Source organism: Macaca fascicularis, chromosome 7 (assembly GCF_037993035.2).
Source record: "Macaca fascicularis isolate 582-1 chromosome 7, T2T-MFA8v1.1".
Classification (NCBI taxonomy): domain Eukaryota; kingdom Metazoa; phylum Chordata; class Mammalia; order Primates; family Cercopithecidae; genus Macaca; species Macaca fascicularis.
Window position 1 is genome coordinate 99,685,893 of NC_088381.1, and position 16,521 is coordinate 99,702,413.

Here is a 16,521-nt window from a genome sequence, read left to right on the forward strand (position 1 = left end):
TCAATACATTGCATTTATTATCATTATGAAGCTCAAATTATCACATCTTTGGCCAGTGGAAGCCTCTTCAAAGTGTCTCCTAGGTCCTTATAATCGAGCAGTCTTTGATTGCTTCCTTGCTTTCTTTTTTATTTATTTTTATTTTTATTATTATTATTTTGAGACAGTCTCTCTCTGTCGCCAAGGCTGGAGTGCAATGGCATGATCTCAGCTCACCGCAACCTCCACCTCCCGGGTTCAAGCAATTCTTCTGCCTCAGCCTCCCGAGTCTCAGCTGGGACTACAGGCGCATGCCACCACACCGGGTAATTTTTTTTATTTTTAGTAGCGATGGGGTTTCGCCATGTTGGCCAGGCTGGTCTCGAACTCTTGACCTCAGGTGATCTACCCGCCTTGGCCTCCCAAAGTGCTGGGATTACAGGCATGAGCCACCATGCCTGGCCTTCCTTGCATTCTTGTGTGATGAAATGTTCTAGGCTTATCTTGGAAACTTCCTGTGTCACATCTGGAATCCACCATTTCTCTAATAAGCCCCAGGTTCTTTTAGTGAAAAGTTGTACTTTAAAGCCATATCTGGTATAGGGATGCACTTTACTACTGGATCAGCCTTTGTTTCCTGGCCTTTTCAGTGGACAGAGCTAGGAAAGGTATATGTGTGTAGACACATGCATACATACATACATACATGCATATAATTTGAATTTGCCCTTTCCCCTGTTTTTCAATAGTTGAACTTTGTATTGTTTTTCGCCCTCTCATAGTCATAGTTCCTTAAAGTATAAAGCAATCCTTAGCCAACGTCAGCCATTTTCAATGTCAATGTCAGCCACTTTGGTTGTCTAGTCATTTGTCCTAGTCATTTTGGCTTGTTCTTCAAGGAAGTTTCTTGGGGATGATATTCCCTGAGCCCTTGCATGCAGATTGATAAGTTTGTACCCTTTATACTTGAAAGTGAGTTTTGCTTGATATAAGATTATTGGATCATTTTTCTTTGAGTATCTTAAATATATCATTCCATTTCCTTCTGGCAAAAAGCGTTGTTGTGGAAAAAACAAAGGCAATTTAATTTCTTCCCTTATAATTCACATGTTCTTTTTCTAGGTACTCAGAAGATCTCTCCTCTCCTCCCCTCTGCCCCCTTCCCCTCTTTCGTCCTGTTTTTGTTTTTTCTTAACAGTATATTTTACTAGAATGTGGTTTGCTAGAATGTCATTCTGGGATGATATTCTGAGGTACACAGAATGTTTTCTTCAATGTGTACTTTTAAGTCTTTTCTTTTTTAAATTTAGAAGAGTTTTTGTGAATTATAGTTTTCAGTATTTGTTCTGTTCCCTCACACTGGCTTTGCTTATGCAAGGGACTCTTATTATCAGTACACAGGAGCTCCTTTGCATATCTTTAATTTTTCTCATTTTCTCTTGAATCATTTTTTGTTTTTTGAAATTTCTTTTTGATTTTTAAAATATTTCTCTTTTGCATATTTGTCTTTCTTAACTCATTATCTGTTGTGTATTTGTATTCTTGTGTTTCTTCTAGTTTATTCTTTATTTCTGAAATATTTTTAATATTTGAGTTTTGTTGTCTCATTTCTGAGTCTTTCTAGTTTTAATTTTTCTTTCAGGTTTTCTATCATATTTAAACTGTCTTCCAACTCATTTTGAAATGTGAGTTGACAATTTTGTTGTTCTGTGGGCGTGCCTTTCCAGCATGCTTGCTTTGCCTGTGGAATGCTCTTCAGCCCATATTCTTTACCCTTGTAATAACTTTGTGTGGTATCTCACGTGATACTTTCCTATAGCTCATTTTTAGTGAAAGTAGTTTTTCTAAACTTTAGAATGAGGAAGGGTTCAGAACAGCTTTTCTTACTGCACTCGGCTCCTTTTGTTGTTTTTGTGTAGTATTCAAATATGGCAGCTTGCTTTCTGAGCTTTCTTGGCTCTGCTCCTCTCCCCCATTTTGGTCTGAACTCTCAATTGCCTTTGTCTCTCTTATCCTTATTCTGCTCCATTTTGCTTGCACTCCAGCAGCTTTCCCCCAGCATGGCCCCTGTCCTAGAAGAGGACGTGATTGGTTTGTGGAGTTCCTAAAGACACCTTCTCACTGCAGGCCACTAGCATTCACTTGTTACTGGAGAGGGCAGCACCTCCCAGTTTCAACTGCTCTTCTCACATTGGTCCTCTGTTATCCAGTGAATACCTGTTGTGGTTTTTCTGTTCTCAGGTTCATAAGTCACAGTCCCCATTGCTTCCCTCTTTTTCTTCCTGCACTGATAGGCCCCCATGCAAGTTTAGAGAGTTCTGGTAGTTTGTTTCTACTCACTTATATTTGGGGGCTCAGAGGGATACCTTGTCATCTCATTTTGTTATAAGTGTTGTCCATGGGTTTTGCTATCTTGTTTTTCTGTTTTTATGTGGGGACTTGGAGAGATTGAAAAACTATGCTTGCCACTACTGCTGTCTTCCCAGAATCTTCCCCTAGCAGGGAGCTCTTGATAAATCTGCCCCCCACCACCCTGCCCCGCCAGTTTCCTTCTCGCTTACAACAGGAAGAACTATTTTGGATTCCATGGTGGAGACCTTGTAAAGTGTTTCTGATGGGGAACTCTGTTCCTTTTTTCCCTTCCCTTTATTCTGCCAGGTAGATTTTAGGAGGACGGAGGAGTTAGCAGTGTGACAGGATGGTGTATCCATTTTCTGTCTTGTTCTACATAGGACTAAACCAAAAGAGGAGTGAGAGTGGAATGGTTCAGAGATAAAAGCTGTCTCTGCCTCACCTAAAGCTTGAGTTACTTATTCTTAAGTGAGAGGAAATATTTAAAATATAGGTTTTTTTGAGGCTTACCTTACACTTCCAGGAGGAGGCAGGTGCCACAAGGGGAAACCAGCACTGTGACCTGAGAAACATTTTTAATGCTTATGTTCACATGGGGAAAACTGGAGAGATCTAGGATTTAACCCTGTCATAAAGATTAGTCATGTGCATATAAAAACACAGCAGCCCTCACAAGGTGGGGTTTCCTCTTCACTCTTTCCTATGGAGGAAGCCTGCCACATGACTGAAGTCAGCACTCCTTCCTCCCTGGCTAGCAGGCCCTGTATCCTCCCCAGGTCAGGGATGGACTGTCAAATCACCAGACTCTGCAGTTTTTCTGTGCAGGTGCCAGGCATCCTCAGAAATCTGAGTGCTGTCCTGCTTGGAGCTCTCACTGGCAACCAGGGCTGCATTTGAGTTGGGAGCAGGCGGGAAGGCCCCCTTTGATTGGCATTTCCTTTATTAGCTGGGAGCCTACAAACAATCAACCCTTCCAGCATGCCAGCATTCAGTGTTTGGCCTGCGAGTATCTCTTGGTGACCTTTATTTGCGTTGGCCTGCAGATAATAGTTTCCTTAGTGAAGAGGAGGCGGGAGGAGGTAAAGAGCATACATGAAGCCTAAGTATTAACTGTGAGGACTTAAGTATAGGATGTGTGGCCAGGTCTGGCAACCTCAGTTCCGCTGCCCTTTGTGGAGGAGACAGAGACTGTATCATTAGCCACCCTGGCCAAGCACCACTGCAAGGGCACTTACAGGTTCAAAGATTTTAGAGAGTAAATAGCCAGTGACCTTCAGAGGTCCCTAAACCAGGAGGCCACAGCTGACAACTATGGAAGGAACCAAAGTCAGCAATCTAGGAGAGGTTGCCAACTGGCGGCCTGCAGACGAGTTTCATTCAACTTCAGAAAGTTTGAAAAAAAAATTTAGTTGTCAACATATCTCCTGCTAAATATCAGGAGACTTCATGCTTAAAAACAAACAAACAAGCAAAACAAAACAAAAAAACACCAAACATCAATTTCTGGCTTCTCTTGAGAAACCAGAGGCCTGGAAACCATTGGCTGGAGCTGAGTGGCAGCTGCCCCCTAATTCAGGGAACTGTATTCTTCTCCTTGCCATAGTCCTCCCTCTCCTCTGCCATTAGTTATGATCTTTTTCCTGGATTATTCCCATCAGCATACAAACTTACTGTTAGTTCTCCTTTCTTAAAGTCAACCTTTCCTTGACTTTACTTCCCCTAGCAGCTGCTCCCCACTTTCTTTGTCTTCTTTGCAGCAAAAACTCTTTAAATTCAGTGTCTGTTCTTCTGCTCCCATTCTCTTTGCAGTCAAGCTTTGGCCCCCGTGGCTCCACCCAGTGCCGTGTGATGTATGTCACAGTGTGATAACCTTTGTGATCACTTTCAGCCTTGTGGCTTTAAAAAGGCTGTGAGTCCCAAATGCATCTCCAGCTCAGGCCTTCCTCTGGAACTGCAGTCATAGATCTAGCTGCCCACCTGATATCTCTTCTTGGTAACTAATTGACCTCCCATATCTGGCACATCCAAACTGAACTCTTGGCCTTTCCACTTTTACCAGCGAGCTTCCATGTGCCTCTCAGTGTCCACTCTCCACCTCCTGCAACCTCCCTCACTTTCAGCCCTAGGAGGATGACTTGTACGTGCTCTTCTACTCTCTGACTACTGGTTGCCAGATCCAGAGAGAGAGGAGAGCAAGGTCAGAGTGTTGATTCCTCAGGGTAGTCCAGGGCTGACTGCATCCCTCTATCAAAGGCAAGTCAACACAGCCGTCTCCATAGGATCCTTTCCTTTCTGAGCAGTTAGGCCTAGGGCTGGTCACTGCCCGCTGTTTACCAGCCTTGGGGTATCGTGCTCTCACTCATGGTTTCCCTACAACCTGCCCAAACCTTTGTAAATAGTCTCTTCATGAAACCCTCCATGAATTAACCTAATTTGAGTGTGCCATCTGTTTCCTGCTAGGACCTTGATTGTACCCCATATTATCACCCTTTTTATTTGAAGAGAATATTATGGAGAGTGAGCACCCCTTGCATGAGGACAGTTAGAAAGGCGAACATGTCCCCATCATTTTAATGTTACATTTTGATGGAAGCCGGAGGGGAAAGCAGAGCCACACAGTCATTCCAATAAATACCTGTAACTAGACCTTCACCCAGGGGGACAGATAACAATTTGGAAGTAAATGCAAATGAGATGAAAGAGTATTTGCCTTAGATAACTCTTTTGTACAAGTCGCAGACTCATGTGATTCACTCCAGCTGTGGGAATGTAAAATTGTGATTCATAGAAACCTTCAACGAAGGCTGTGAACTGCATTCCTGTGCATTTCTAGCCATTTTTGCCAAGATACATGTAATAGGGGAATATTGCATCTCCTTACTCTGAAGAGTTGACATTGTGTTAGCTGCCAGAGACAGAGAAAGCCATTATTAATTTATCTACAGACACTGACCCAAGCCACTCAGTAAACAGGATGATCAATGCAAGGATTATGTTTCATGGATGCCATTGTTTATTCTTGTTAATGCTATTTACATGCTCAGCAAAAACTCCTGCAAGATCCCAGTGCTTCAGTTTTTTAAAAAATCTGATTGATTATAAATGGAAGAAATATGGTAGCTCATCTACTGGGGATGGTTGGGACAGCAGAAGGGGAGACTTCCCCTCAGTGTGGAATTTTGAGATATGCAGAGATTTTATTTCAATTTCACATCCACCTTCTGTTCCTCACTACTCCTCATTCCCCCAGAATTCCTTTTACTTCTGGTTTCTAGGATTTACATACAGCTTTGTTTTTCCTTTCTGAAAATCAAACAATCTGATAAATGCATTAACAGGAAGTCTTCAGAGAAAAGAGTTATGGACTTTTCCAAGAGCATTTTTGTTTTTAAAACAACAAAAGGAATAGTAAAGAAGCATATAAAACATATATCAAGATTAAATAAGAATCAATTCTTGTATCATTTAGAGAAGTCAAAATATCTCTTAAAAATTTTGTTTTGAAGAGGCCTAGAAAAAGGAAAATGAAAGCAGAAAGGACAAATAGAGGCAAATATTTATGTACCAGGAGGTTTATTCTAGAATTATACATTCTGGTAGAAGCAACAAAAATATCCTTCAATAAAGGAATAATTAAGTAAATTGTGATATATCCATATAATAGTTAAATAAGTTGTTTTATATCCATAAGCACTCATCAAATATCTTTTAATTTTATAGAAAAAAATTACATGCTGTATGTAAGTTAATGGGTCATCATCAAATATCTTTTTAAAGTATATTTGAACACATAGGAACCTGTTCAAGGCAAAATGTTAGGTGGAAAAAAGTAATACATAATACATAATTTATGTATTGATATATAGATATAATAACAGAAATAATAAAATAAAATATTGGGAGGACATATGCCAAAATGCTAGCAGTGATTATGTTTGGATGATAGGATTATCGATGATCAATATTTGATTCTTTTTTTTTTTTTTTTTTTGAGATGGAGTCTTGCCCTGTCACCCAGGATGGAGTGTAGTGGTGTGATCTTGGCTCACTGCAACCTCCACCTCCCGAGTTCAAGCAATTCTTCTGCCTCAGTCTCCTGAGTAGCTGGGATTACAGGCGCCACCACACCTGGCTAATTTTTGTATTTTTAGTAGAGATGGGATTTCACCATGTTGTCCAAGGTGATCTCGAACTCTTGACCTTGCGAGCAGCCCACCTCAACCTCCCAAAGTGCTGGGATTACAGGCATGAGCCACTGCACCCAGCCTGAATCTTTATAAGTTTTCTATTTGATAATTTGCAACAGACATATAAACATGTTAATTTTATAATTAAGTGTGGAAGTTACTCTTTAAAGGAAAAGGCATTGATTTACATAAAGGAATGGTGGAATTTCAGACTGCAAGGAGTAGGCTTTTTTCTCTCTTTTTAGACAGTGTCGCATTCTGTTGTCCAGGTTGGAATGTAATGACACAATCATAGCTCATTGCAGCCTTCAACTCCTGGGCTCAAGCGATCCTCCTGCCTCAGCCTTCCAAGCAGCCAAGACTACAGGAAAGCACTGCTAATGCCCAGCTAATTTTTTTTTTTTTTTTTTTTTTTGCTTTTATTTTTTAATAGTAGAGACAGGATCTCAGTATGTTGCCCAGACTGGTCTTGAATTCCTCCTGCTTCGGCCTCCCAAAGTATTGGGATTACAGGCATAAGCCACTGTGCCCAGCCGGTGTAGGCATTTTAATGTGTGTGTAAGAGCCTTCTATGATATTGCACATAATAGGCAATGATAATTAACAACAGTTTTCGTAGAATAATAGGTAATGAACCTTTATTATGTACTTACCATTTGCTAGGCATTATGCATTAGCACACTTTATATTCATTGTTTCTCTTTCAGTCTTCTTAACAGCGCTATGTACTGGAATTATCTGAAGAGGCGACTGAAGTTTAGAGAAGTTAAGTATGTTGATTAGGTTAAAACAAACTAACACAAACCTGAAATCTCACAAAAGAGAAGATTATTTCTTCATCTTGTAAAGGCTATTTTGTAATTGTGTGAAATTCTATTGGCAGCACCAGTGGGGGTGGGGGTTTTCCATGTCATGCACTGATGGAAGCCTTGCTGTATTTAGCACATGGCTTCCGGGGTTGCCCTGGACATTCCTATCAAGCCAGCAGCCAGCACAATTGAGAGACTGGAGGCCTGTGCAGTTTCTACAGACCAGCCCTGGAACTGGTAAAATTTCCAATTACATTTCAGTGGCAAGAGCGCAATCATGTGGTCACTCCTCGCTGCAAGAAGGCTAAGAAAGAGAGTCTAGTTGTATCCTCAGAAGAAAAGAGAAAAGGATTTGGTAAACAGCTCACTAATTTCTGCCATGTGAGGCATCTTACTAGAGATCATGCACCCAGTAAGTGACAGAGTCAGGATTTGAATACAGTCAGTCCTATTCTAAGCTGACCATCTTAACCACAGGGCTTTGCCTCCACATTGCAGAAGACTAAAAGTTTAAAAACTGGCTCCTTTAGTTATTGGCTTATAGAGCAGCAGATTCATTGCCTTTGGAAATGAGATATTTAACCTTTTGCTTCTACTTACTTTTAAAAAGGAAATTTTAATATTCCCCACCAGAGTTATATATTCATTATAATTAATAGGCCCACACTGACACATCGTAATCACCCAAAGTCCATAGTTTACATTAGAGTTCATTCTTGGGGTTGTTCATTATATGAGTTTGGACAAATGTATAATGACATGTATCTATATCTATATCTATATCTATGTAGAGAGAGTAACTTCTGTGCTCCATCTATTCATCTTCCCCCCAACTTTATAATGGGGAGGCTATGCATGTGTGGGGGCAGGCAGTACACAGGAAATCTCTATCTTCCTCCCAATTTTGTTATGAACCTAAAACTTCTCCAGAAATATGAAGTATTTCTTTAAAAATAATCCCAAGGAAATTTGTCCTTCTCAAGACTTATAGAAACTAAAATTGTAATAGAAGTTATCTATTATAATCGCTGATTTCCTCCTGCTTCGGCCTCTCAAAGTATTAGGATTACAGTATTTAGAATTTTCTGTCCATTGTTCTGTAACTTCAAGTTTGAAGAATACTGCTGATAGATCCTACTGATACATACTTATTTACATTTATGAAATACCATATGTGTAACTTTTAAAAAAAGGTTTTACTTTGTTTTTTTAAGGTCAGATTCAACATGAAAGGAGAGATTGAGGTATGAAGCTAAATACTCAAGGGTGGGACAAACATTCAAGAATTATAGCTAGGATGAGCTATGTGGGGAAAAAATGCTTTCAATAGTAATATGATAGATTTTTAAATTGTGTCTGCAAGATCAGTAGGCTATAAACTAATGACAAAGAAAAGTTAACACATGTTCTGTCAAGAATAGTGTCCGAATGAGAAATAGCAGAACAAACACAATTAAGAGGGAACGAAGTCAGTGAGATGCAAAACAACTGAGTGTCCAGTTCCTTGTTTGATAGAGTGAGTCGCAGGTCATCTGCTTCATGAAGATGGACTGGGCACACACATTTACCTTCTGTTACTCCCCAAATCCAACTAAAATTAAAAAAGAAAAATACAAGTACCAAAAGGAATAAACCTGTAACAGGGAAAAGAATGGAATTGGGGTTCACAAAAGAATGAGACATTTTAATAAGTATCTGGAAGAAGAAAAGTAGTTTACAGTAAGTTGACAGATGAGAGGCAGGGAAAAACAACAGTCTAGCATGAGTTTCAGGGAAGGAAGGAGCCACCTGCCCAGTGGAGGAGGCTTTGAGTTAAGAGTCAACAGGTCCTATGGAAGGCAGATGTGAGTAGTAGAACCAAAAATGGGGACAGAGGAACATGGGGAGGCAGGTACAGATATTGAAGATTCATCTGTTGACAAATCTGTCAATATTTAGCTGGGAATGGTGGCAGGCACCTCTAGTCCCAGCTATGCAGGAGGCTGAGGCATGAGAATTACTTGAACTCGGGAGACAGAGGTTGCAGAGAGCTGATATCACACCACTACACTCCAGCCTGGGAGACAGAGGGAGACTCCGTCTTAAAAAAATAAAAAATAAATAAATGTCAATACTAAAGTTAAAATGGACCTGACACAAGGTGGGATATAGAAGGGAGGAGGAAAGGTAGGGAGTTAAAACAGGATGTCAAATTTTGTGTGAAATGAAATAGAGGTTTAAATGTTATTTTATGTTATAGTGGTTATCAATTAAAAAAAAAAACTTTAAAAAATTAAAACATTAAGAGGAGAAAGGAATGAGGTAGTATAAACAAAATCTTTGTCTCTCATATTAGGGAGTCTATTAAAATTGCTTTCACTGATAAATTAAGAAATAACAATGTTTCTTAATTTTATCCAACAAATTATCCCGTGGAGACAACTTCCAGAAGAATAAAAATAAAAATATTAAAAGAGTTTGCCGTGGGTACTCCATTTACCCTGATGTGATTATTATGCATTGTATATGTATATGTATGTATCACATAGACGTGTATTAAAATCTCAGGTACCCCATAAGTACATAACTCTAAAAATAAAAACACCCAATTACCTCTGCACAAATTGAAGTTGGGTTCAGTTCACACTGGACCCTCTTTCCTACTGCAATAGTATAACCAGACCTGAGTATTTTTGTTAAGCTTCGATTAAAATCTAATCTTACCACTTTAAAAGGAATAAAAATAAGGAAGGTACAAGCTCTGAACTGTAATTGCCATTCTCTTAGCATAGAAGGGGGAAAAGGAGTTAAAAACAGAAACCCAAAAAGCAAAACACTGCGAAGGAAATTCAGTAATAAAAGCCTTTCATCTAGGGAAAAAAAAGAGTTTGCCTTTGGGTAATGCCACTAGTATTAGTACTAGTAATGCCATCATGTATTATCTTGATGAGAAGTCAGTCAGTTCAACTCTCTAGATTCTCTTATTTCATAGTGCATAATATTTTCTCAGCGAGCCTGTAAGAATGTGGATTTCTGGCCCTACTTCCAGATACTATAATTTAGCAGGGATTACATGTGGTCCGTGGGCCATGCATTAAGAACCGTGGTTCTAGGGTGTGATAAATTATATCCATGTCACTGCCAACATCATGGATGTGAGAGCATCCTCTCAGTCTCACACTTTTTTGAAATGTGGTGTTCAAGGCTGGCTACTCACTTCCTGGAGTTAGAAGGGTCTTCAGGGAAAGGTCTGATGACCTGTGTGCAGAGATGAGCCTGAGAAGATGACTCCACCTTAGGGCCTTCCCTATGGTCCGTGGACTGAGGAGGCTTCGGTTCTAAGTCCAGAGACAGTCTTGTCTGTGCCCCCAAAGAGCTGCTCCACTGCACATGACCACAGTCACTTTCCTCATTTAGAATGAGAAGGTGACTGCCACTTGGAGTAGACATTTGGATTGCCCTGACACATACTCTCATCTTGTGACAAAACCATTTAGAGAACCAAAATAAATCTAGAAATGAGCTTTGTAGATGTGGAGTTAAAGTTTATTGGATGAAGAAAGTGTTTCCAAGAGTATGACTCTGCTGGCCCACCCATCTCCACAGCATAGATATGCCTAGTAGACTAGCACTTCCCAACTTCGGGTGCACATCACATTCACAAAAGGAGCTTTTCAAAAGTACCAGCATGGGCTCCCCTTTAGCTTAATTGAATCAGAATCTCTAAAGATGGGGCCCAGGCATGGGCATTTTTGTGAAGCTTTCCAGGACAGCATAATATCCAGCCAGAGTAAGGATCGTGGTATACAGGAGTTACAGGGAATGTTCACTGGGTTGTCTAGGCCTCCCTTTCCCCTAAACCACATGGGAGATCAACTAATATGTATTCCAGGGAAAGGCGTAAATGCCTGTGGCACCACTTTGGTGTTTAGTTCTTTAATATAACAGGTCCAAAAACTCAATGTTGTCTGTCATAAAAGTAAAATCTTGCTTTGTGTACATAAATTCAGTTAATAATCATAGCAACCCTATGAGATAGGTACTATTATTATCTGCATTTCATAGATGTAGAAGCTGAGAAAACAGATGATAAGTAACTTGTCCAAGGTCACACAATTGTCAAGTAGGAGAGCTAGAATATGAATTCAGGTGGCCACAGTCTGGACTCTCAAACATTCTGTTCTATTTCGTTAAAATCACTGACTCTGACAGTTCCCTGCTTCTCATTTTGGCAGATGGCCTTGATTCTTACTTCTTGAGAAAACCAAGGCAATCAGAGAGGAACTCCCTGCTTCCACAATCACATATACTAGCCTACTGCATCCCTGACCCTATCCTCTATTTGTATACTAGATCTCATCTCCTCTTGCCAACTCAGGGATGCTGTTCAAGCACTTAAACCGCCTCTCCTCACATCAGTTATTTCCTCAGTTGGCTCTTTCTCACTAGCTGTACACATATTAGCTGTTACACATTTGTTGTAACATCTTTCATGGAGAAAAATCCCTCCCTTGATTGCACATCTCTCGCTAGCTGCCACCCTGTTTTTCTTTTCTCCTATACAGCATAGTTCCTCCAAAAGAGTGGTCTGTACCTGTCTTCACTTTTTCTTCCATTCTACTCCAGTCAGACTTTAGAGCTCCTCTCCCCGACTGTACACAGGCTCATTAAAACAGTGCTTATCCGGTGCTCCACTCCGAGTCGTTCTCTCTACCTATCAGCAGCATGAGTCAGTGTTAATACCCTCACCTGGAAACTCTGGGGCTCTCTATCAGTTGTCTCCTCCTACCTACCTGGCCATCTACTTTCTCAGTTTCATTGCCAGTTCCCTTCACCCCTTTGTTTTCTAAGCATTGGCATGCCCTGGACCTGTGAGTCCTAGATTTCTTCTCTTTCTGTAGTCATTCCATAGGTTTTCTTATCCAGAAAGCTGATGATACTCAAATTTATATTTTTGCATATCTTCATGACCATAGGGTAGGAAAAGATTTCTTAAACAGAACATAAAATGTACTAACCTTAAAGGGAAAGAAACAAGTCAAACAGCATTAAAATTTAGATTGTAAATCAAGAGACACTCTTCACAGTGAAAAAATAAGCCACAGAGTAGAAGATATTTGTAATGCATATATCTGACAAAAGACCTCTATCTGTATAATATAAACAGCTCCCACAGATAATAAGAAAAAGGTAAACAAAGCAATGGAAAAATGAATGAAGGGGTGGAACAGCCCAGATCTCCCCCACAAACTTTAGACTTGAATGAACAGCTGCATATTCATGATCTCCAGTGACTACATATCTTATATTTAACCCACCCAAAACAATTCCTGCTTCTTCTTCTCCATCTCAACCTGCTCCTTTTCCAGTAAATGGCAACTCCAGGTGCCAGCTACACAGACCAAATCCTGTGGCGTCATCCTTAACTATTCTCTTACATCTCATATCCAACCTATATTAATTATCTATTGCAGCAAATATCACTTCAGTTTCTGTGGGTCAGGAATGTGGGCATGGCTTAGCTGAATCTCAGGCCCAGGGTCTCATTTAGACTATAAATCTACAATCCTGGCATTGGACAGGGCTAGTCACCTCAAGGTTTGATTCGGAAGGATCACTCCCAAGCTCACACACGTGGCTGTTGGCAGGCCTCAGGTTCTTGCTGGCTGTTAGCTGGAGATGACAGTTCCTTGCCACATGGGCCTCCCCAAATGCAGATCACAGTATGGCATCTGGTCTCCCCCAGAGTGAGCCAGAGAGAGGGAGGGCAGCTAGACGGAAGTCACATTTTGTAACCTAACTCACAATTATATACTATCACTTTTACCATATTCCTTTCATTGGAAGTGAGTCAGTAGGTCAAACCTACACGCAGGGGGAGGTACAGATCACTGTGGGCCAGCATAAAGGCTGCCAGTCACACAATCTAACAGCACATTGTGTCATTTCTACTTTCAAAATATGAGCAGAATCTAAGTACTTCTCACCACTTCCATTGCTAAGCACCCTGGTCCAGGCCTCTGTCTTCTTCCACTTAGATTCTTGCAATAGCTTCTTAAATGGCATCCTTCCTCCCTAACTCCTACTTCACACACACTGCTTGCCACACAATAGTGAGAATAAGCCTTTTAAAATAAGAGTGAAATCATGTTAATGATTTGCAAAAAAAATCTCCAGCATTCTAGAAGGCCCTGTATGCTCTACTCGTGTCCTGATCTTTACTCCTGCTATTCTTCCCTTCACTCATTCTGCTCCAACTACATTGGCCTTCCAGATGTTCCCTGAACACACCAAGCATGCACCCACCTTAGACCTTAGACCCCTTTCTTGTGCGTATCTTCTCTTCAATATCTGCAAGGCTGAGAAAATGTCGCTTTTCAGTGAGGTCTTCCCAGAACGTCGCTTATAAAATAGCAATGTGTACACTCTCCCCTCTCCTTTACTCCCTATTCTCTTAACTAGCTTTATTTTTATCTGTAACAATTGCCACCTTCCTTGTTTTTCTTACTTATTTTCTATTTCCGCGTACCATTTAGTGGCGTATAATACGAGCTCAATCAATATTTATTAAATAAAGAAACATCCTTGATTGGGTTAAACAAAGTTCTTGTTCTTCCTATGACTGATATGGAAAGATATTGTGTATGTATGACACCTTTTGCATGTGATTGATCTCATCTGGATTGTGTTGAACTCATCATTTAACCCTAAATAAATTCATCATTTAACTCTATCGTGAGTGAGGGAGTGGAGTTGTGAAAGAGGCAGGGGGAAGGAATTGGCTGATTTGTCCCCAGTCCCCGGACAGCCACTTCTAACCCACTGGTTCTTCATCCTCTTGCAAAAACCCTTCCTCCTCTGGGCCTCATGGTACCTGTCAAGAAGCTGCCTTCTTGCTGTCATTTCTAGACCCCACATTCACCCAGGGTCTTACCCAAACACCCTTCAATTCAGACCCATCATGTGGTACGTTGGTGGTATAGTGGTAAGCATAGCTGCCTTCAGACCCATGGCCCCTGCTCTAGCTCTGAAATCCTAAACTATGGAATACCACTCTTTGAGCCCAACCTTGTACTCTTTCAGTTTATTCCCCTTCTGTTTGCCCTTGAAACACGCCAAGACCTCCACTTGAGTCTCCTCCATTTTCTAGCAATCATCCCCTTTTGACTTTATGTCCTCCTGTATCTGCCCTAAATACCTGATTCATTACCTCATTTCATATAGAAAAAATGCGCTTCAGTGATGGAAAGCAAAGGCTTCAGAGACCCAAACACAGGTTCATAGTCCAGCTCTACCACGTGTTAAATCTTGTGATCTTGGGCAAATTAATTAATCTGTCTGAACCCCACTTTCCTTGAGTATAAAATGAGAATAACAGCTTCCTTATAGGGAGGTTGTAAGGACTGCATGTGATTTAGAAAAGCATGAAGTTCATAGACAGCAATAAATGTAAATGACTATTAATTGTAAACATTTTAAAATAAATTTTATTGTATATAGTTAAGTTATACAAATGATGTTATAGGATGCATATAGATAGTAAAAGGGTTACCATAGTGAAACAAATTGAAATATCTATCATCTCACGTAGTTACCCTTTTTTTTTTGTTTTTGTAGCAAGAGCAGCTAAAATTGACTCAGCATGAATTCTACATACAGTACAATTGTATTACCTCTGGTCCTCACAGGGTACATTAGATCTCTAGACTTGTTCATCCTACACATCTGATGGTTTGTATCCTCTTGAAAACTATGTCTTCGCATTTTCTCTCCCCAATGTCCCATCCCTGACAACCACTGTTTTGTTCTCTCTGTATAATTGAAATTTTTTATGTTCTACATATTAATGAGATCATGAGTGTCTGGCTTGTTTCATTTAGCATAATGTCCTCTAGGCTCACGCATGCTGTGGCAAATGGCAAGATGTCATCTTGTTTAGGGCTGAATAATATTCAGTGTTATTGTATGTATCACAATTTCTTCATTCATCTGCCAACAGACACTTAGGTTGTTCCATATTTTGGCTATTGTGAATAATGCTGCAATAAACATGAGAGTGCAGATATCTTTGTGAGGTGGTAATTTTATTTCCTTTTGGCATATGTCCAGAAGAGGGATTGCTAAATCACATGGTAGTTCTAATTTTGATTTCTTTAGAAGTCTCCATACTATTCTTTATAATGGCTCTACCAATCGACATTTCCACCAGCAGTGTACAAGAGTTCCCTTTTCTCCATGTCCTTACCAACACTTGTTATCTTTTGACTTTTTATTAATAACCATCCTAACAGGGTGAGGTAGTATCTTAGAGTGGTTTTGATTTGCATTTCCCTGATGATTAATGATGAGGAACACCTGTTCCTATACCTGTTGGCCATTTTTATGTCTTTGGAGAAATGTCTGTTCAAGTCTTTTCCCTGTTTTTTTAATCGGGTTACAGATGCTCTTTGACTTACATTGTGTTTGAATAAGCCTATTATAAATTGAAAATACCCTAAATCAAAAGTGCATTTTCCACTTACAGTATTGGAACACGATCATAAGTGGAGAAGCCTACTGAATGTGTGTTATACTCCCACCAACCTAAAGTTGAAAAATTGTAAGTTAAACCATTGTTAAGTCAGGAACAGTATATGTTTTTCTACTACTGAGTTGTATGAGCTTTTTATAAAATGTGGATATTATCACCTTATTAGATATATGGTTTGCAAACTTTTTTTCTAAATTCTTAGGATACCATTTTATTTTGTTGATTATTTCCTTTGCTCTGCAGAAGCTTTTAAGTTTGATGTACAGCTGACCCATGAACAACACAGGTTTGAACTTCATAGGTCCATGAAGATTTGCTTCTTCTTCTGCCACCCCTGAGACAGTAAGCCCTCGTCTTATTCCTCCTCCTCAGCCTACTCAATGTGAAGACAATGAGGATGAAGACCTTCATGATGGATCCACTCTCAATTGATATTAAATATATTTTGTCTTCCTTATGATTTTCTTAATAACATTTCTTTCCTCCAGCTTACTTTGTTGTAAGAATATGGTATATAATACATATTACATACAAAATATGTGTCAATGAACTGTTTATGTTATCAGTAAGGCTTCTGGTCAACAGTAGACTATTAATTTTTTTGAAAGTCAGAAGTTACATGTGGATTTTTGACTGTGCAAGGGTTAACATTTCTAACATCCATGTTGTTCAAGAGTCAACTGTA

General features: G+C 39.9%; 1 long non-coding RNA gene across 1 annotated transcript; it reads left to right on the forward strand.

Annotated features, from left to right (window-relative positions):
* Positions 1-8,464: 8,464 nt before the first annotated feature.
* Positions 8,465-16,293, forward strand: LOC141407274 (uncharacterized). Its single transcript, XR_012415700.1, has 3 exons — positions 8,465-8,571; positions 14,924-15,037; positions 16,080-16,293. It is a non-coding gene; the product is annotated as an uncharacterized lncRNA (long non-coding RNA).
* Positions 16,294-16,521: the final 228 nt, after the last annotated feature.